Here is a 22,286-nt window from a genome sequence, read left to right as displayed (position 1 = left end):
GATCCACATTCATTATCACAAGGTGTTGTGGCCGTTCGGAACGCACATGAAAAATCGCTTACCAACAATGCAGTTGGGATGCAGTTTGATCATTTTGGTAATTGTTGTAGCAGGTACTCTTTGCACTGTCTAGTAATCCTTGAGGGCAAACGGTACCTGAAAACGAATCGAATGAAAAACGAATGAAAAAATCTATTTACTAATTGTGTGGCTCGAAGTGCCTTGGAACACAGGCAATAGTACAGCAAACCAACAAGGAAATAAATAGCACGGGAATACAGCAGCACAACAATGTCATGGATTAGTAACATTACAATTGAAAAAAAAAGAACGGACAACAGTTTTATATAATGTATGATTTACAACTGAGACGTCTCGGTGAAGGTAAACGATTCGATAGTCTAATGGCACGTAGAAAGGAGTTTCTATGGGAAAATGGGCGATTTGAATGTGTGAGCGGCAACAGCAGCTTTGCGATTAAGTTTCTCTGGGTCCGTCAATTCCATATTGCTTTGAGCCAGCTAAGAGAGTCAATGTAAATAACCGTGGAGTTGCAAGCGATGTTGCAAGAAATAATTTAATGCTATGATCACCCCATAGACTTCAGCACTGAAGATTGACATGAAGATTGACATGGCGACTGGAACATTCGCTAAATACCAAGACCAACTGGCGGACGGAATCGAACAGGTAGCATGGACGTCAATGAAGGAGGTGCAGTTCACGGCATGCTGATCTGTACTTGGGCGAAGTATGGGGCTGTGGTTAGTGACGACCAAGATGAGCACAACAGACCCGAATTATATACCCGACCAAAGTGGAAACCTCAATTCGCACTTTACGTTCCAAGCAGCTGTATGGTCCACACGCACACATTTTTCCCTACCCTGCTTTTCTTCCCTTTTCGTCTTCTCTTTTGCCTTTCTCCTCCTCCTCCTCCACTGATGTCCAAGGATGTAGGAAACTATAAGCAAGCCTCTTTGCAGTCTTATTTCATTTCCGTTGACTGTGGAAGTAAATGAAGCTTTTTGCACCACCACAACGTGGTCTGAAATTTGTAAGCCCAGGGTGAGAGGAAATAAAGAAAACAGGTCGCGGTTTCGTTTCGCAATTTCCGCGCAATGTCGGTAGGCTATAACATGCCGACACCAACTTGTTTCAGCCGCGTCGTGTCCAAACTAGGTTTTTTTGTGCTACGAGAGATTTCTTATATGCGCAAGCATTGGAGAAATCACACGAAACGACTGGTGACTAACCCTTCGCCCGACAACAACACAGCACGGAACAGCAACAGATCGACGAAGAAGTTCAGGAGACAGCTGGACAGCCTGTGCGCATTCAAAAGCCGCGCCACTAATTGTTCCGTCTGGCTGAGCGCGATATGCGTGTTTACAGTATTGGACTTGGCTGAGCACGAGCGGTCATATGTTTGCACAAAATTTCGCTTGACCCGTCGCGCGCCAAGAGAAAACAAAAATAACACAAAAAGAAGACGTTACATCAGCGGTACTGCATTTCCAAGCAAGCGCCAAAATGTTGTGAAGCGGTGACTGCGCAAACCATTTCGCTCGCTGCGCCATCCCTCGACTGTAGACGACGAAGTGCCGGCTATGATGCACCGCCTTAAACCCAGTAAACCACAAACGTCTGTTAGACATACCAGAAAGATCCAAACGTCTAAGACATTTGGGATGTCTAGTAGACATCCGGATATGTCCAGCTAACGTGGAATGGATGTACTATGGATCGTCGGAAACTCATCCATAACTGTATAAATGGATATCCTATGGATGTAACAGCGGGACATTTGTCACATCCGGTGGACGTATGTGCCTGTGAGACATTGCGACGTCTAATATACGTCCAATGGATGTTCCTACCGGATTAACATACGATAATAGACGTACGTTTACGAAACGTTGTTTCGATTGTCAATTCAATAGTAATTTTTACGTATAGCGCTAGAAGAAAGCGAATCTATCTTGCGAGGACGTGAGAAATTGGTGAACAAGTAAAAGCAAGTTTTTCCATTTGTTCGCGTCCTGCTCTCTGCAAAGTATCTACGTAGCACTCTTCCACCAACACAGGAAACCTGTCAGTTTAACAGCTCCACTCAGTAGGTAACCTCATCATAGACAATAGCCTGAATTACAAACAGAATATTTGTCGGGGAGGAATATCAGAAATGTTAGCGGGAAGTTTGACTCATTGCAGACGTACGAATTAATTACAGAATCACTTCCTCGTCACCGCTACAAACGTTTTCGGCCCCACTACACTTAACAAACATCCCGCAACTATTGGTACTTTAGTATATGTTCCATCCAGTACGCCAATAGAGGCTACTGAGAAATGACCAAGCCGTGTCGGGTGGGGTACGGCCACGGCTACGTCATTTGCGCTGTACATGCACACAAAATCGCAGAAAAAGTACATTTGCAATCTGGTCTATATATTGCCGTTAATCCAGTAGGAACATCGATAGGACGTCTATTAGACGTCGCAATGCCTCACAAGCACGTCCATTGGATGTGCAAATGTCCAGCTGTTACATCCAGAAGATATCCATGTATACAGTTATGGATGAGCTTCTGACGATCCATAGTACATCCATTCCGCGTTAGCTGGACATATCCGGATGTCTACTAGATATCCAAAATATCCACGGGCGGAAACTTCTGTTACTGCACAGTAAATTTGAGCGTCGTGCTTACTGTATTTTGACATATTAAATGGCATGCCATATATAACACTGTCATCACGTCCACTGGATCAATTTTATTTCTCTGTAGAATTCCGGTTATAATTCAGAGAACTCCACACGTGTGTGGAGGTCCTGGACACGTGTGAGGAGGTTCCTGTTCGGTCCCTGTTTGCTCGAAGCCTTCGTCGATGCCTCGGAGTTCCAAGAATGGCTGAAGCACGGCAAGTACTGGCTGAAGCTGGTGAGCTCCCGATTGAGGTTCTCCGTGAACGTGAAACGGCTCGGCACTTCCTCCGTTTGGTGCTCACATTCCCCGCCACCCGCTCCTCAGGAAAATTCGATACCGCCCTGAAAGCGACTTCTATCGAGCAGCGCAGAGGACAATATACTCTCTCATACATATATATCTTCTATATAACTCACTGGCTTGACAACTAAGGACACTATACCGCCGGAAGCCCCCTGGTCGCTACCGATACCGCTCACTTTTGTGCGCCTTCCAAACCTTCTGGAAAGAAGAGATCAGGTCCCCCATCAAGTCCTCGAGGCCCATTTTCATGCTCTGGTAGACCAGAAGTTTTCTACGTTTACAGCAGCATATACCGATGGCGCATCCCGAAACAACAAGTCCGCCTCAGCATTCGTCATACCATCCGAAGGCGTAGTGCACGGAAGACGTCTTTCACATCCAACCTCCTCCACAGCTGCGGAACTCTATGCCATCCTTTTTGTTTCTACAACACATCGCTGATTTTACACCGCGGGAATGGGCAGGAGGCTCCAAATCTGCACTTCAAGCAATTTTTCCGGCATGCAAGGCCCATCCGCACCCCTAGTCACAGGTGTGTTAACGGCTTACCACACCATCTACGCAGCAGGCCACAGGCTAGTTCTCCAGTGGGTTCTAGCCCATTGTGGTGTCGTGGGGAACGAGCAGGCCGACCGCGCCGCAGAAGCAGAACTCTCATATCGGAAACGGACCAGTATTGTTCTGCTGAGAGGAGACCGCCGTTGAATTCTGTGACGCCTAGTGACACCCCTGGCTTCCCGCCAATGGACAACCGACATTCTTGAGTTGATCCTCGCTCGCTTTCCGCATGCCACGAAACCTCTCGTCAAGATGATGCATTAATCCACCGAATGCGCCTCGATGTGGCCTTTACAGCTCAGTGGCGTTACCGCTTGAGACAAGTTGACTCTCCCACCTGCTGCCACTGTGGTGTTCTTGAGGATGTTGGAGCATATTCTTCTTCATTGCCCCCACTACCAACCTTCCCGAACCACACTCTCCGGGTCTCTTCGTCAGCTGGACTCTCGCCCCTTCTCCCTATCGAAATTGCTTGGTCCCTGGCCTAATCCAGCCCAGCAACGATCTGCGCTCAAAGCTCTTCTGACATTTCTGGGCACCATCGGACTTCGATCGTTATTGTGAAGGGGCTCGTTATTTTATTCCCCACATTCCCACCGTCAATGGGGTAGAGTATCGCATGTGGCGATGAACCTCTTCACTCTTCAAAGCCAGAAATAAAGTTGTTGTTGTTCCACACGTTCTCACCCAGCACACAGGAATTCTCTTCGATGTTCTCGCAAAGAGTCCCAGTGATTATCCCATCGGTTTTACATGCAAGGACTGAGACACCACAAGATGACCGTGTTGCACAGGTTTCATCGTCGGATGTAGTGTATTTGTTAGGGATTCAGGTAAGTTATTGTAACGCAAAACAAAAAAAAATATCATCTATGTCATCAACATTCGTGAAGAGCCCTCGAGAATTGCACTGGAGGTTCGAGATAGTGCAACAAAAAACAATGTAAGTGTATAATACGAGTGTGCTGCTCAGAGACAATCTTATTTCCTTCGCGGGCATTATTGGCTGCCTCGGAGTTTTCCGGGTAGCCACCAGTTCCTTAGCTGATATTATCAGGGGGTGAGTCACTTCCTCATAGATTACCCTTGAGCTTTCTTTTTCACTGGATGCTCGTGCTTGTGAATGAGCATTGAGAGCTCGCATTTCATCGCACCCCATGGCGGTCACGTCCACGGATTGTCATGACGAAGGTGGCGTCTGTGAGGAGGACGCCACTGAAGGGGCCTCTGGAACTACAGGCACTTCAGCAGAAGAAGATGGTGTTTGAGGAAGAGGTGAGTGTTCTGTGGTTCCTGTTATGCTGTCTGTCTGTCTTGAGCAAGAGATCATTCTGAGTTTCTCTTTAACTGCGGATGGATTTCCGTAACTGGAACGAAAACACCCTTTACCTCACTTGTTTATACCTTAGCATCTGTGTAAATTTGTTGACATCATCTCTTTCTCAAGGGTGATCAGTGATCACCTGCGCAGTTGACGCAGTGATCTGGTCCTCTCCACACTCTTTGGAATCATGATCCTGCTTGATGCATCGAGCACAGCATGTAGATCCTCTACAAGTGCCAGACTGGTGGCTATTGTACTTGAAACACCTCAGGGAGTTTGGCACATGGGGACGTACATCGGTAGAGAGGTAGCCTACGTTCAGCTTATCTGGAAAAGTGGGGTTATCTAAAGACGGAACGGTGTCCCCAGTGGTGACATATCCATTATTTTTGCGTATTTAAATTTTTCTGACATTGATGACATCTTTTAGGTTCACCAGAATTTCCTCAACAGAGATGTTGATGAGTTCTGGAACTGCGGTTACCTCACGAATGATGAAGGGAGGCAGACATGTTTTTACCATTAGCTCCTTGGTTTCCAGAATGTGCTTGCTGTCGCTCTCCGATGTACATTTGATCAATATGTTCCACGGACGAAATTTCATAATCCTGTTCAACAAGAACATGACATCGCCTTCTGGAGAATGAATGGAAACATCCATCCAAGAGATGTGTTCTTGTCATCATTGTTCAGTATCAGGTATTTCGGTGAAAAAGATTCATGGTTGTTTGGATAGCCGACCATGACACGTCTATTGTTTCTGATCGAAGGATAACAAGTTTCACTATTTCAGGTTTAAATAAATGAATCTTTCCGTTGGTTGCCCGCACTTCACACTCACACACGTGAGAATGTGCGAGAGTTATGATAACCCATCAGCCATGGCTTGGCCAAACCCCATCCGCCACTGTTCAAGGCCTCTACCCATCCCCTCGGCACGGTATGGATGACACCTGTGGACTGGGGTTCGTGGTGGCTAAAGTAACATCTACACCCCTTTTATAACATTTTTTTTTGAAAACCCAGGAAAAACCTCAGACAGCACAGCCGGCGGTAGTATTCGAACCCACCACCTCCCAGTCTTCAGGCCGACCTTGGTTACCACCAACGAGCGAACACCTTAGCCCACTCGGCCATGCCGCTGGTATAGATAACGAATGGAAAACATCCTATGCTAGCAGAGGTATAGTAGGGACTTCTCCGTTATGTTCATGCTTTCAGTGTTTTGTATACCTTTACATGCGCAGCGTGTTGACTACATTTAGTTTTTGTAGAGACGGTACCATCTCAGTTAAACAGAGATTTAGTTAACAAACACAGACGTCAATACAGTAGCATCTTAATCAGAATGGTGAGTGACTGATGACAGTATGTTATCTGTATGAGATAATCAAATTTAGGCATCCTCACCCGCGAGGTACATTCACAGCTGACAGGGGACTCCACAATTGGTGAAGCAGCGGTGTATCATATCAGTATCTGTTACCTAGCCTATGCTAGTGCTTCCCTTGCAATACGCCCTACGGCAGCGCACCACTATTACAACAAGCCGCAGTGTTACCTGAAAGGCTTTTCCAAGAAACTCACATTTTTCTTTACGTGTGGCGTAATGTACACAAGCTTTTTCACTCTGGTTGACACCTCTGCTTTGCCACTGTGCCAAAATATCTGTCTGTAAACGCAGACCAGAAGGTACGTGCACCAGGATAAAAATTTGGACCATAAGAATAACGACTCGCTTTAATAACTCTGTCACTAGTAAAATCGAAGAGCGATGTCGTTCAATCACATATATAGTCAGCTCGTTCACACGACCTTGAGATCGCGTCCCGGCCGCGTGAGCGCTGCAGGGAGGGCATGCAACATTGAATAATTGAAACAGGCGCTCGTGAAACGTGAAACTTTCTGTACAGTGTACCTCGCGACCTAGTTTTGGTAGCGTTGTGATTCGGATGTCATTGTTCAGAGATTCTCGAGATCAATCGACTTAAGTAATAATAAGTGGACTTGAGATATTAGTTCATTGTGGAAATACTTAAAAAGACTCTAAAAATTTTACACGTACAAACTATTTGCCGCAACACGAGCAACAGCCAGCTCAGACTGTGCATATCGCTGGAAAGAGGAAGACACTGGTATTCCAATATCTGGTGCCGAGCAAGCGAGACGGTTTCGAGGGCGTGCAAAGTTCGCGCGACACCCGTGCACCTCTTGGGATGGATATAGCAAGCGTATACTTTAACGTTAAACTTTCACGTGAACTTTCGTGTACTTTCATATACTTTCGCTTCAGTTTACGTTAAACCAAGAGTCGTACATCTGAAAACGGCCACCATTGTGGAGTTGTGTCGCATCGAAAAGCCAAGACGCATTACCTTCTTCTCACTCGTGGTCACTGTCGCTATCAAAATATTTTTTTAAATTTTCTTGCAAGCTAGATTAGTAAGTCAGCCCCCTGAAATAAATTTGCAGGCCATTGTTCACATACCACAGCAATATACATTCAAGGCCATCAGTAATATATAAACCATTTCACCTTCCCTGGGGGTATACATTTAGAGACATACACGTTATAGCATGGGCGACTGACACCCCAACAGGTAAAAATATGCCTAATGGTGATGAGATGTGTATCACATGCCTGCAGAGTCTGGAATTTCTTCTACCACTGAAAATGCATACCCAATGAGCAATGTATCAGTAAGGCAACTCATGTAGAGCACAGTGGATAAGGAGTACCAAAACGATGTACCTTATCTGAGTAGCTGATGCATACATAGTTTCCACCACCTGTGAACGGTTTGATGTGTCCTTATAAGGATTGTACCTTTGGAGTGGTTTTCCCCATAAGTGCAGTACATTCTAAGAGGTACCTTACAAGTACTCTTAAAAAGGGGATTGCAAGGGGCGCAACGCTTAGTGTGTAATAATATTTCTTGTACCACAATCGACATTTAATCACGGGTGTACGAACTAAATTTCCGGGCTGCGAATGCTGTAGCACAATATAATAAGAAAACCTAATTGTCTTCAGAAACCGTTGATGTGAATGTATACAAGTTATCCTTTTAATTCGACATAGATATTTCATTAAAAAATCTGAGAGCAGCGCTGATGCCATCTTCGGCAGGTGTGTTATTCGGCCAGGTATACAGCCTGTGGAACAGTGCGTATGGAACAGTGCGTAAGCAACTACCGTACAGAAAACTGACTTGACTTATTTATTAGATGTTGACCGCAAAACGCGGAATAGCAGAATTCGATTCAATCATTATGCAACTCCATCGCTCTTATTAAACGTTACTACCGTGAGTAGTAACGTTGCTACTATTAAACACTGAGACATTAACGTACCTTGAGATATAAATTGTTAAATTTCGAAATGCAAAACAGCTGGAAGCAGAATAGCGCAGAAACAGCGACAGGTAATCCACGTGAGATGGCCACGTGTATCAAGTGATTGGAGTAGGTGCTGATTTGTTGGCCACATAGGCCGCTCTGCGCTAGAGGTGTGCGTCGCGCCGCCGGTACTGGCAATTGGCTCGCCAAGTGAAATTTAAATATTTGAGAGAACATAAATAATGAGAAAACATAGAAACCATATTCTATGGGAATGATGTTGCAACCGTTCACTGTATATGGAGAACAGTAGCTTCAGCTCTCAGGAGTAGTGTCCAGCAACGGTAGGGCGCCGCCAGTTGTCTAGCATGCAAGAGATGAGCAATCAGGAAGTGCATCCACAAGGAAGAGGTAAAAAGTGGGAGAAAGAAGACAAAACATGCCAACGTCAACCCCCCGTATATATGTCTATGAATTTTTCGCGATTTCTTGCGGGAGCTTAGGTTAGGTTAGGTTAGGCTAGATAAACAGAAGACTCGCGCAGATTCGAATGCTCTCGAGAAAAATAAATGTATAAATAAAGGCGACCTCTGCACCGACAGCACAGTTTTGCATACAGTGAACACTGCTATCGTCGTAATCCTACGAAAACAACCGTGCCGTCCTTATGCACCCTAACTTAGGCCGTATGCAATTGCTCAGGGAGGGACGCGTATCGAAGAGGAATACCAGATATATCAATACCGCTTTACATAAGGTGTCGTAAGAAAATGACATTTCCAACTGAAATGGTCTAATTATGTACGAAGCGGTCTAAATATTCTGCATTTGAAAAGCAGATATTTAAGGGACGCGTGTCCGTGGCACCAGGTCGAACGGCATCGAGGGACTGGGGAACCGGGAGAGCGCTGGCGCGAGCGAGTGAAGCAATGTTCCATTTTGTGTAGAATCTATCAAAATCATGGCGAAACGGGGGAAAACACAGTCATTACAACCGATTGTGTTGTCTGTGTCGTCAGCGTTCCCCCTTCTCTTCCCTCTGTTTCCGCATGTTTATTTTTCCTTTTTTTTTCAGAATAATGCTAGTCCGCTATGATGGCCACCCACAAATTTCTGTGGGTGGCCCACCACCGTGCACCCACCCGCACATCGTGCTTCAATTGGCCTTAGCCATCCAGTATGGCATGCAGCATGCTGTCCAAGACCGCAGCCCAACCCTATGCTTCTCAGTGTGCGAATGTCATGTTGCAGTTGCGCTGTCAACAAATATGCGAAAAATATGCATACAAATTAGTATTTGTAACACAGAGATTTAGCTGACCACTGCAGTGCACGACAGCAGCTGTGGTTCGTCGTTTATGGTTTTGCTTATTCTTCCTCCCTTTAACAGATCCTGTACCGACAACGCACGTGCCAAGAGGAATTGGAGTAGAGTTACACCTACCAAACATTCCTGAGTGTTGCCAGACGACAAACGACACCACGTACGTCAGACGCGTTATGAATCAGAGACCGACTAGTGGCATGGCCGACTGGGTAGGGGCGCCGCTCGTTCCTGATCGACAGACGTCCGTAGATTATCAGGTGGTGTATTCGAATCCTCTGGTCGATGGAGCCTATGGTTTCCGCTGGTTTTGGGGGCAGACTTCTCAGACGAATGTTGGCACAAAATTCTCCCCCCCCCCCCGCAAAAATTTTGTGAGGTTACGCAATATTTCCTCAAAGGGCGTAAAAATGCATGGGATCGGTCACGTCACTTCCCCTATGGAGCATGACACACCCCCAGGCACGAAATTCTGGGTAAACCACTGATGTTGTTACTTCACTTCTCCGGAAATGACTTCCGGCACTGTACTAAAGCTAGCATGCTATTGATCCAAAAGGTGTTTCGTGTCATTTCAACGGACATATCTGCGAGAAGATAATTGTAGGAGCTTCCTGGTTGGTCGGTAGCGTAGTATTGCTAAGCGAGCTGTCTGTTAGTGTGGCGAAAGGCATGTTGCAGGGCGGCGCGTCCATGGCTGACCTCACAAGGAAATGTGCCAATATTTGCCTTAAAGCGTCTAAGGAAAGCACCCAGCGAGAACGCACAGCCGGTACTGTGACTCAAACCTCGGTCAGATTCCAGTTTCGGCGTGTAAAAGCTTTAGTCTTTTCCACAGAGCCTGGGAAACTCGAGGTGTCAGTGAGACAAGAAAAGAGAGAAAGAACACATATTTGTTCCAGTCTCACAGTGAATAATTCTTGTGATTTCTGTGTTTTAATCCCATCGTGTATGGGTTGCAGCAAGTACTGAGAGACGGGTCAATATGTTTGTTACCTATTACCCATTTCATTTTGTGTCGCAACGTTTTGTGTTGGAGAACCTGTTTAAATCACCAAGTGATTGTTTAATACGCACATGTTGGCCGATATGGTTCACTTACATTACAACGTTTTCTGTTTGCTTTGGTGTTTGGAGAAATGGGCAGAGGACAAACCAAACTGTACAACATGGGGCTGGTTTTGGTAGCAAGCCAGATGAAAAAGTGCCTACTTAGTTTTTAGTGTTTCTAGAGTGTGCGAATGAATCTAATCTCCGCATTTTGGAAATTTCATGATGAAGCAAAATGGCGACACTTGCATGCGCTTCCGTTTCCTACCAGCTCCCGTGGCACAGTGGTTATGGTGGCCGCTTTCTACGTCGAGACTGGGAGGTGACACGGGTTTGAATCCTGTCACCGGCTGGGCTGTCTGAGGTTTTCCCTGGGTTTTCCGAAGACTTTCCAGACGATTGTCGGCACAGTTCCCCGGCCCAGGACGCATACTAACCCCCTGTCCTCTCTCCATCTGTCCACGTCTGTACGCCGCTCATAGCCACAGTTGCTTCGCGGCATTAGCACGGAATTAAAAAAGCTTCCATTTGCCCACAGCGATTGCACTGCTCGCAGTTATGGGATACCATGTGGACAAATGCTGGCACACCTCGACTGCCCCATGCGCATGCTTTCCACTAACGGATAAGATACACAAAAAATAAATGAATGAAAGCAAAAAAAGCGCAAAAGGCCGCACACGAAGAACATGCATTGTTCAGATCAGTGTTGCGGATTTAACGAGTCAAATCGGATTTAAATCAAATCTATGTTTTTCGGAACACCGCAAATAAGATCCAAAATCAAGTCCGGACTTAAACTTCAGGCAACAAATCAAATCATTTTAAATCCGGATTTGTTTTTGGAGCGCTAAGTCAAATCCGGATTTATCAAATCCGTCAACGAATCCGGGGCGAAAGTTCTCGAAATAACTGTAGCATGCATCTGAACATGTCTGAGTTATACAATTAGTGCAAGCATTCGCTGGATAAGACCCGTGACATGGTACAAACACCTATAAACGTCACCTGCAGCGGAGAGTATGAACAGCCAACAGAGCGACGTAACCTGTCTAGTCCTCGTTGCTTTTGCGCAAAAAAACCTAAACATCATCATCATCAGAGCGACGTAACGACAGAGCGACAGAGTAACGTTTGTCAAATATGCCTACTGGGCGCATATGATAAAGCCACCTGTCGAGAATTATGTTACGTTAAATGTGATGGCTGCGTGCCGCACACCGCAGTTGTGCTATAGCAAACTCAATAGTACATCCGCCCAACACGCGCAAGCATAGTCTTATTCTCTCAGGTTCTGGTTTAGAAAGGCCAGCCGCTCCAATAGAGCTGGATGCAGTCTGTTTCTTTTCGCGGTCTTGATCAGGCTGGCTGCAGAGAACACTCGTTCAACTGCTCCAGAACTTGCACGTACTGCAAATACATGTTTCGCACACTTCCGAAAGCAGCAGGTTGCGGGCTGCTGTGGACATACAACAGTCGAGAGGGGAAACATCATCATCTACTGTACACTCGCTTAAATAGAGGACTATTTCGTCGTTCGTTCTTGCGGTACAAGTTCTGCGGTGTCATCAAGTTGACCATAAGCAAGTCACTATGAAAAAAGTCCACCAACATTCACGTTCCTATTCCTTGACACAACGACCTCATACGACTGGTTCTCATGTGCACATTTCAGGACTTATTTTAGCAATCTCTGGGACACCAGAACGCGACATCAGTCGCAGTTCAGAACAAACAAAACAGGCAAAATGCGTGTATGGTAGTCCTTTTCTCGAACGTACTTTGCCTGATCTCAGCGACCCAGTGGTGCGCTTTTTTCAATACGTTTCATTTGTAAGAAATGATGCTGTGATATCGTTCTATCGTGATATCGTTCTCGCGCTATGTTTTGGATCTTCATGTGATATCGTTGTGTAACGGCCCCTAGTTGCGGAATGGGCGTGTTGAACATCGCGAAGACGGTGGGACATATGTTTCGTGACTCGGCACTCGCGCTAGCTTCGAAAACGGGTTGGACATCTCATTCCAACGACGAATAAACAGATACATTTTTGGCCTGCTGCATTTTGGTGGCAGCGGTGGGATTCGTCTTAGTGCCATGACAGCTGAAAACTCGTCAGTACTGCAGCAATTTATCCTACCCGACACATGTTCTGGAGATGGGGACTTCGAATCCTGGGAGAAGCACTTTTCCGCCTGTGCTGCAGCTAATTCTTGGACCGACGAGCAAGTTACTACTCCTTCCCACTCGCCTTCGAGGACGTGCTCAACGGATTTATGACCATCTCACACCGGCGGAGAAAGAATCCTACGCGAAGCTCCGCGATGCACTCTCTGCTAGATGTTCTCCATCGGCCATGCGCATACTCGCAGCAGCGAACTTCTGCTCCCGCACCCACCGACCTGACGAATATCTGGATACATATGTGTACGATTTATTCGACACCTACGACAAAGCTTATCGTGGTTCCTCATCCCAGATGAGAGACAGCATGGCACGAGATCAGTTTATTCTAGGCCTCGACTCCGCCACCAGAGACAAGGTCACCTCTGCTGACCCCGCAACGCTTGCTGACGCGCTTCAAGTAGCCGCACGTCTTGCAGCTATTCGCCAACTTCCGCCAACTCCTTCCGCTGCAACGCACACAGTGGCGAACGTGTCACAAGCCACGACAGATCCGCTGGTGGGACTTGCATCAGCGATAGCTGAGTTGGGTAGGAAAGTGGATGCCCTTGCCACCTCTAACGCGTCGCACAATGCACGCCCTGCGAACGTCCCTGTGTGCTACCGCGGCGGCAATCCGGGCCACCTCGCAAGGTCTTGTACACGGCGTCAACGAGGACGAGCCCAGTCCCGGTTTCCCCCATATCCGGCAACGGGAAACTAACCGGCGTTCCTTGTGCGGCCTCACTCGGAACGCCTATACAGCAGGCCACCACCAGTAACATGGGAGGTCCCTCAATCATGATTACCGACGCCGTTGAAGGTTCGCCGGTTAGGATGCTGCTAGACTCGGAATTCGGTGTGACAATCCTCAACTACGATATCTGGCGGCAACCGCATGATTGCATTCTCCTCATAGACTTCCTCGTCAGACACCGTTGCATCGTCGACGTCGACGCTCGCACCCTCAGGGCTCGCTCGCCAACGCAAACTGAACCACAGGGAATCGTACGTCGCCCCTGGACCTCTGCTCCACGGTCACTACTGTACTGCAGCCACATACACAGCGCTTCCTGGATGTGAAGATTCCGGCTGCTGAGTCCCTGTCGCTGTGGCGCAGCCGTTCTCGAGCCAAGACCAGATTTGTACTCCAAGAAAGGGGCCCTCACGACCTCGTCTTTAGCGGAAGCTGACTAGGGGATAGTTCCCATCCTTGTCACGAATCCGTCTCCCGACCCCGTTACGTTGTATCGCGGCACAACGTTAGCCCGATTACACCTTTTGAGTAACAACTCGGAGTACTCTTCAGAATCGGACAACGCCCACCTTGTGTCCGGGGCCGTATCCCTTCGTAGCCCTTGGGACAATCGGTACTTGCCTCGTCTATTTCTTGTTGCCCGGACCTGGACAGCAACCATCGTTCGTCTCTGGTGGACCTTCTGCACAGCTTCGAAGATATTATATCTCAAGGCGATTGGGACTTAGGTCGAACTTCCCTAATTCGTAACTATATTGACACAGGTGAAGCCACGCCGATCAAGCAGAGTCCACGTCGTATGCCTCCCACTGGGCGCCAAGTCGTCGACGAGAAAATAGCCAATATGCTGGACATGGGTATTGCCCGGCCTTCTGAAAGCCCTTGGCCGTCACCAATCGTACTGGTTCGGAAGAAGGACGGCACTCTTCGCTCCTGCGTCGATTACCGTCGCGTCAACAAAGTTACTCGTAAAGACGCCTTTCCCCTTCCGCGTATCGACGATACCGTCGAACTCTTGAAGGGTGCCAGGCACTTCACTACGTTGGATCTGCTATTGCTACGTTCCTTCTGGCTATTGGCAAGTAGAGCTAGATGAAGCATCCCGATACAAGGCGGCGATCACGACACATGCCGGTCTCTTCGAATTCAATGTGCTACCTTTCGGGAGCTCAGGAGCTTCAAGGAACCAGAAGGCCAGGTTGCACGCTGGCTCGAACAACTCAGTCAGTTGCATTTTCGTGTTGTTCATCGACCTGGAACACGCACCGAACGCCGTGTACGCATCACACCGTAACGCCCACGCCCTGTCGCCAATGCCTCGCTCATCTTCCAATTCGCCACACACGGCTTTCATGTCAACAGTCCAGTCGGCACTGTCCGATGCCGATTTATGTGCACACCTGATGCGTGACACAGTTCTGTCTGAGGTCATTCGTACACTGTCGGACGGTGTTACGGCCCCGTCTCTTCAGGCCGAGTCTAAGCACTACCTGCGCCACAAACATTGTTTGGAGAACCCCACCAGTCCTCCCCTCCCTGTAGTGCCAAAAACTTTGGTTGCTGAAATCCTCAAATCTGCACACGACAGCCCCTTCGGAGGCCATCTCGGCAGAAAAAAAACTTTGGAGAAGATTAAACGCAGATTCTTTTGGATCGGCATGAAGTCCAGCGTCTCCGACTGGTGGGCATCGTGTGTGAAATGCTGCTCGCGGAAACCACCACCCGTAACACCTCGTGCTCCTCTGGTCACCCAGCTTTCTAACGCTCCCTTTCAACGGGTTGCCGTAGATATTCTTGGCCCACTGCCCCTGACAGAACACGTTTCGTTTCGGACTACTACGGACCTGGTCGTTTCGGACTACTGCACCAGATGGGTCGAAGCGTTTCCGATCCCCTCACAGCACTCAGAAGTTATCGCCACGTGCTTCATCGAGAACTTCTCCCGCTTTGGCCTGCCCATCTCGCTCCATTCCAACCAACGGCGGACGTTCGAAAGTGCTCTCTTCAAAGACATGTGTGAGATCCTCGGTATTACAAGAACGACGGCCTATCGCCCCCAATCGTATGGTCTGGTGGAACGGTTCAACCGCACCTTGTATGCTCAGGGTTTGCGTTGACGAACATCAACGCGACTGGGACCCTCCAAATGGTCATGATGGCATACTGTGTTCCAGTGTACGTGATTCCACGGGTTTCACTCCGCACTACCTCTTGTTTGGACGAGAAGCTGTGCTATCAGTGGACACCCTTGTCGATGCGTTCTATCACGTTTGCCCACTGAACCGAACCACCTCCGGAATATTACTCAAGCACTGCAGGCCGCCCGGGACAGGATTTATTTTTGAACGAAACGAAAGTTTCGGCGGGACATTGAGAACCGAGATGGCGGGATGCAAGGCAAGCCATTCTAAATCCAAACATTTTTAAACCTTCTCCTCATTAAGAATTGCATTGCGTCATGTGCATACATATGTGAAATGCAATTCAATCGAATGTCTTGTAAAAAACATAATTATCGAGACGGCCTTAGAAACGACTGACAAAAAACCTGCCTGCCCGGCAACGTGAAATTTCACAGCAGTCAGAATCCACCCATTTCCCTTAAGGAGCTTGACCAAATACACATCCAATTCCGTCGAAAAAAACGTGATTCGGTCAAAATCCAAATCATCTGCCAAAATTGTGATTCAATCCAAATCCAAATCCTCGCCATATTTTGCCCGTAAATCAAATCCGCGAGCCCTTTGATGGTTTGAAATCAAATCCCCGGATTTAAATCCGCAACACTGGTTCAGATCTCTCCTCTTTGTTCCCAGCATCGTGTTTTCCGCTTTCTGCATTTAATGCACAAGCTCACGGAGGTGGGCAACTTCACGACGAACACTCTGAAGCAATGTGCGTCCCGGCCCGACCTCTAAGGGAACTCTGCCGACATATGTCTGACAGCGTGTAAGGGAAACACAGGAAAAACCCCAGACAGCACAACTGGGACCGGCATTCGAGCCCGGGTACCTCCCAGTCTCGACGTCACATGGCCACCATACTCAAAGTTGACCAATCGCCGCCGACAAAAACGGCAACGGCACGCACCACTAGCATATGGCTCACAATAGGTGCGTCGTCCTGTTTTCGGTTTATTTGCTTAGCAAAAGTTTGCGTTTGTATATATCAAGGTACGTTGGCTTATCGGTGGTTTCATACGGACGATGGATTTCAGTAATGGATGTTTCTCAGAAAACGTGTAACGACTTCGCTGATTATTGAAGTTTGGCTAATTTTTCGTCCAGTACTTGCACACACTGTCCTACGGGTGTTGACCTGTCCGCCTAAGCCGCCTCCTAAGATGACATCGGTGCTGCTCTCGCAGCTTTTAAATAGAATATGCATCATGCCATATTGTATATCAAACAATTATATATTAACAGGAAATAAAAGAACAGGCAACAATAATGCAGAAACTTTTGAATTATACAAAGTACGCTATACGATGCTTGCAACTATCGCAAGTGCGGAGCCGTTGAGTTTCTGCGATTTCTCTCATATGCCTTATTGGGTTTGACACTGACGCATTCAGTTTGAGCTGGATTATCTGGCACATTAGGGTAACATCATTTTCTCTTTGGCCTTCTGGTGCCGCTTCTTCGAACACTACCTGCAATGCTGGTAGGGTTACAATACCGCGGTCTGGTCCTGCTGATAAGGCTTGTGTGTCCCCCAAAGAGTAATCTCACTCACAAATTTCATGCCACGCCCCTAATTACGTGCCTTACTAAATAACTGAAATATTAAAAATCTAACAATCCTTAGAACGACAATGGAAGACAGCAGATGGTATAACACACTCCTCCTGAGGTATGGCGACCTTTACTACCGACACCACAAAAACTACGGTTCCTAGAAGACATGTAGACATGTAGACATTATGCGCCAGCGCTCTTCCTGTGGTTATACTCACAGATCGAGTTCGATGCTGCACATTGGTTTGTTATTTCACGCTGTATCTTTGCAACATAATTCTGAAGAAGTTGTTCATCACATCCTTTAGCTTTTAATTGGTCTGGAACACAATTCTTCTTGTAGTCCAACGTGCTGCAAACGATAGCATACAAATATATGTTACATAAGAGGGACCATTTTCGTGGATAATAAAGTGTCATATAGGCTTCGACTAGAACTGGTCGATGTGTACAGCGGCCCGCGCAGGGGTGGTGGAAGACTTCTTTTGTATTCAGTGCGGCAAGATATGTCAAACATGAATACAGATAATTCACGAAAACGCAAATGCGTGTTCTGTTTAGGGATGCTATATTTAGGACACCAAGATGGTGTCGATTCTGGTGTCGACTTATTGTGACTCCGGTAGAGGCTGTACACAACAGTAACAATCATGATTTCCATTTCCTCGCGTTTTTTTCTGTCAGACATTCATTCATTCAAAGAAGAAGCATTCTCAACAGCTGCCTCGGGGCCCCACTTGCGACAGGGTGTTGGGTAATGGTAGGTTTTATCTACATTATTAGTGGATAGCATTACTGAGCTACCCCTCAGAAATTCCTGTGGTCGGCGTCAAAAACTCAGCTCGGGCGATAGGCGGAGCCACGTCAACCGAGGGCGCAGACGCGTTTATGGCAGCGTTTTACGATCTGCCCTTCTCATAGCACCGGGTGCATTTGCTAGTCAAGGCTATCACGAGGCAGCTGAGGGCATTGTCATGTTAGTTTAGATTGCATCTTGGAAGCGAGACAGCCGAAGGTCTCCTCTAGCTTTCCACACAGAAGAAATGCCGAGACGAGGGACACGGAAAAACGGGAACAAAAGATTGCTTTCTAACTATTTGATCGCTTCAGTATGGATTTATTTCATAAGCTTGCTCGCTAGCTCTCTAGCTTGCTGCTGGTGACCTTCCACTCTTCTGGGGCAGTAGTGCAACAACTGGTGGATCGATGGGATACATGTAGCCAGCAGGTGCTCCCAGACGAAAAGCATCGAGGCTTACTCGGGTGGAGTCCACGTTCTTCGAGATGGTTCAGGTTTTCTTAATGCACGCTAAGCTCAAATGTTTTTGGACGTTTGACATGGACACGTGTGCGTTTAGGCATAACAGTTTGGAACAGGTAGGCTCACCTCTGCCATTATGGACCTGAAATCGCTTCTAAAAGTCGATCTCCTGGTATTGTGCGAGGAATTAGGAATACGAACTGAGAAATCAATGAGGAAACAGCAGCTAGCAGAGTGACTGCACCCTGCAGCAACCCTCATCAGTAGATGAGAATGAACATCGGGGTACTTTGAAGTTGAAGATAGGAGTAAAATGCAAGCGAGCTGGAGTATACTTGTATACTTCTCCCATGCTCAGGGACATGTTGCCAACACTTTGATGTTGCTCAGCGGTCAAGCTGAATTTGTGAAAAGCCAAAAGCTGAAGTTATTAGAAATATGGAGCATTGGCCCAGCTAGAGCACAATTAGGGACGATACAGACACTTCCGCCTCAAACGCCTCTTTCACACACAGATGCATAAGGCTCTTATCCCACAGTTGTTTGAATTGGGAATAAGAAATTTTGGAAATTAAGAAAGATTCCCCGCTCATGTTAATCCATAGGTCACTCAATTTAATCCAAGCTTTACCGAATTTAATCCAGTGGTCAACCAAATTTAACCCACGGAACACATGTAAACGTATTCCGTCATGGAAACTATCATGACTGAGACTTTCATGATTACGTGAATGTAGCATGATTTATGGCTACCGATCCAACAAGCCATGGGTTTTGCAGTGCCATGCGGTGTTTTATGGCAGCTTTTTGTCATCATGACATTTCACGGCTATTTTCATGATATCCTCCATGAATTGCTTTTATGACTGTTGTTCTAAGTCAGGGCTTTACGTCGCGACACAACTGTGATCATGAGCGACGCCAGAAATGATAGGGTCTGTGGACTGATTTTGCCAACCTTAGGGTTCTCTAACGTGCGCCCAAATCTCGACAAATGGCAGAACAAATTTATGACTTTTTTAATACCACTGCTTCAAACAGTGCCATGCAGTGTTCTGTAACTACCGATCGTCATTATGAGATTCCGTGACTATTTTGATTATGTGTTCATGAATCAATTTTATGGGACTACCGCTGTTTCAAACAATGCCATTCAGCATTTCATGACTACCGACGGCAATTATGACATTTCATAACTATTTTCATGATACATGGCATGGGTCAATTTTACTGGGCTAGTGCTGCTTCAACTAGTGCCACAGTGTTTTGTGACGACTGACAGTCATTGACATTCTATGACTATTTGCATGATATGTGGCATGAATCAATTGTACCCGGCTAGAGCTGCGTCAAACAGCGTCACACAGTGTTTTGTCACAACCAACAGTCATTATGATATCCCATGATTATTTTCATGATATGCGCACGAATTAATCTGATCGGAACAATATTGCTTCAAACACTGTCGTATAGTGTTTTATAACCACCGACGGTAATTACCATATTCCATAACTATTTTCATGCATATGCCAAGAATCGACTTTATGGGAGTACTGCTGCTTCAAACAGTGTAATACAATGCTGTATGACTATTGACGCCCATTATGACATTACATCACTATTTTCACCATGTGCGCCATGAATCAATTTGATGGTACTCCCGCTGGTTCAACTGGTGTCTGCAGTAGTCTGTGGCCACCGCGGTCATTATGACATTCCATGACTGTTTTTATATATGTGCCGTGAATCCATTTTACGGGACTACAGCTGCTTCGAACAGTGTTATACAGTGTTTTTTGAGCAGCGATGGTCATTATGACATTCCATGATATCTGACACGAGTCGATTTTACTGGGCTAGAGCTGCTTCAAACAGTGTCACATAGTGGTTTGCGACGTTTTGTGTGTTGGATGTAGTCCAGTCATGACCAACATCATAGTCATATGAAAATAGTCATAGAATGGCACAAAGACCGTCGGTAGCCACAAAATACTGTGCAACAGTATTTGAAGCTGTGGTAGGCCCACAAAATCGATTCATGGCACATACCTTGAATATAGTAATTGCATGTCATAAGGACCGTCGAGAGTCACAAAACGCTGTATGACACTGTTTGAAACAGGCTTAGTGCCATAAAATTGATTAATGGCACATATTATGAAAATACTCATGGAATGTCAATGACCGTCGGTAGCCACAAACTTCAGTGGCGATTTAGTGGTAACGCGTAGCATTAAGCGCCTTTTCTGATTCATACTTGACTTCCGGGTATCGACTTCCGATCCAACTCGACTTCGGGTTGTCCATCTCCGGTGTATACTTGACTTCCGGTTCGACACTTTCAATTACTATACTTAAGTACAGTTAATTACCCTTTAATCAGCCTCAATCACTTTCAATCACCATGTAGTTACCCTTTAATTACCTTAGGTACCTGCAGATTACATGAGCTAGTCTTGCATTTCATTTAATTCCCTTGAATTGCGGTTACTTGCTTTAATTACTCTCAATTCCGCTTTAGTTGACATTAATTACACTTAATTACCTATGGTAACGTATAATTTCATTTGATGTTTCTCTTAATTATATATATCTTACATTCATTACCTTTAAGCTCAACTTTCTTTCATTAATTGTCTTTAATTACCTCTAATTACCTTAAATTACTATTACCTCTTACTCTTAAGGTCTTTCGACAACTTCAATTCATGAATCATTTAGCTCTATTTATATCTATCCTCTCATATCCCCTTACATGGCCACTTATATACCACTGCCTCGGTGGGGCTTCGCCATCTCATATAGACAATAATTTTCGCCAGCTCCACTGCGCGGCCATTTTGTAGCGACTGTGGCGCCATCGTGCGGGTTTTTCCTGCTGGGACTGCGGGCGCTTCGGTTCAGTCCATTGGCGAAGCTGTGCGTTCGAGGTATGGATCGTTGTTCGGGCGCCCCGTGGGCTTTAGAGATGCATAAGTGTATATATTTATGCATATGAATTTGGTTTCATAAGACTTAGAAATGAAACAGAGCAAAAACCGAAGTCAGCAAAGTTCGTGGCATCTAGTAAACTTCTGCGATAGCGCAGGCGCTACATGCATTTATTTTTTGTTGCACCACATATCGAACATAGTTATGTTCCCTATATGTATGTTTTAACATTGCGGGTAGTATTCAATGAACTGTTGATGTCATGACATGATTTTGTCTTCACATATTCCTTCACCTGTCAAGCTATGTGTTTCTCATTCACCGTTCTCACTTCCAATTAAGTATCGCCGTTCTTGACTACCAGAATATTCCTGTCACATACGAACACTTACGAACATTTAAATTTGTCTCGTACGAATGCTTGCTGGTGTTGCAGTGAACAAAAAAACCCAGTCAACACACATGGTTAACAGAATGTAAAATCTACGTTGAATATCGTTGAACAATGTGAAACGTGAATTGAGAACATGAATTTCACGCAGATTTTACGTAAAATCTCGGCATGCGAATTGTAATGCAGGAATTCAACGCTGATCCAACACTCATATACCAGCAGTGGAATGGAGCACGTTATGACAACGTTGATAGTTACGCTGGAATTTAACGTAACCGGAAACGTAGAACGAACAACGTTGTTTCTGCACAAGTTTTACTTCATGATTTCACATGCAAAGTGCACACGTAGAAATCACGTTGATTTATCATACGTAAAGCAACTGCATTATCCAATCCAATCCCATCCAGGATCCAACTCAAGTCAGTTCCTT

General features: G+C 46.2%; 1 protein-coding gene across 1 annotated transcript in view; it reads right to left on the bottom strand.

Moving 5' to 3' along the window:
• LOC135376000 (uncharacterized) overlaps positions 1 to 17,614 on the bottom strand; it is a 30,210-nt gene extending 12,596 nt beyond the window's left edge. Inside the window, exons 1-2 of the mRNA XM_064608621.1 lie at positions 17,486 to 17,614; positions 63 to 156 (exon numbers count right to left, since the gene is read on the bottom strand). The gene's annotated coding sequence lies outside the window, so the exon portion shown is untranslated. The remainder of the gene's footprint in view (positions 1 to 62; positions 157 to 17,485) is intronic.
• Between the last annotated feature and the right edge of the window lie 4,672 nt (positions 17,615 to 22,286).

This window comes from Ornithodoros turicata, unplaced genomic scaffold (genome assembly GCF_037126465.1).
Source record: "Ornithodoros turicata isolate Travis unplaced genomic scaffold, ASM3712646v1 ctg00000968.1, whole genome shotgun sequence".
NCBI classification, from domain to species: Eukaryota; Metazoa; Arthropoda; class Arachnida; order Ixodida; family Argasidae; genus Ornithodoros; species Ornithodoros turicata.
Note: the sequence above shows the minus strand (reverse complement) of the source record. Positions and strands in the feature narration are given on the sequence as shown.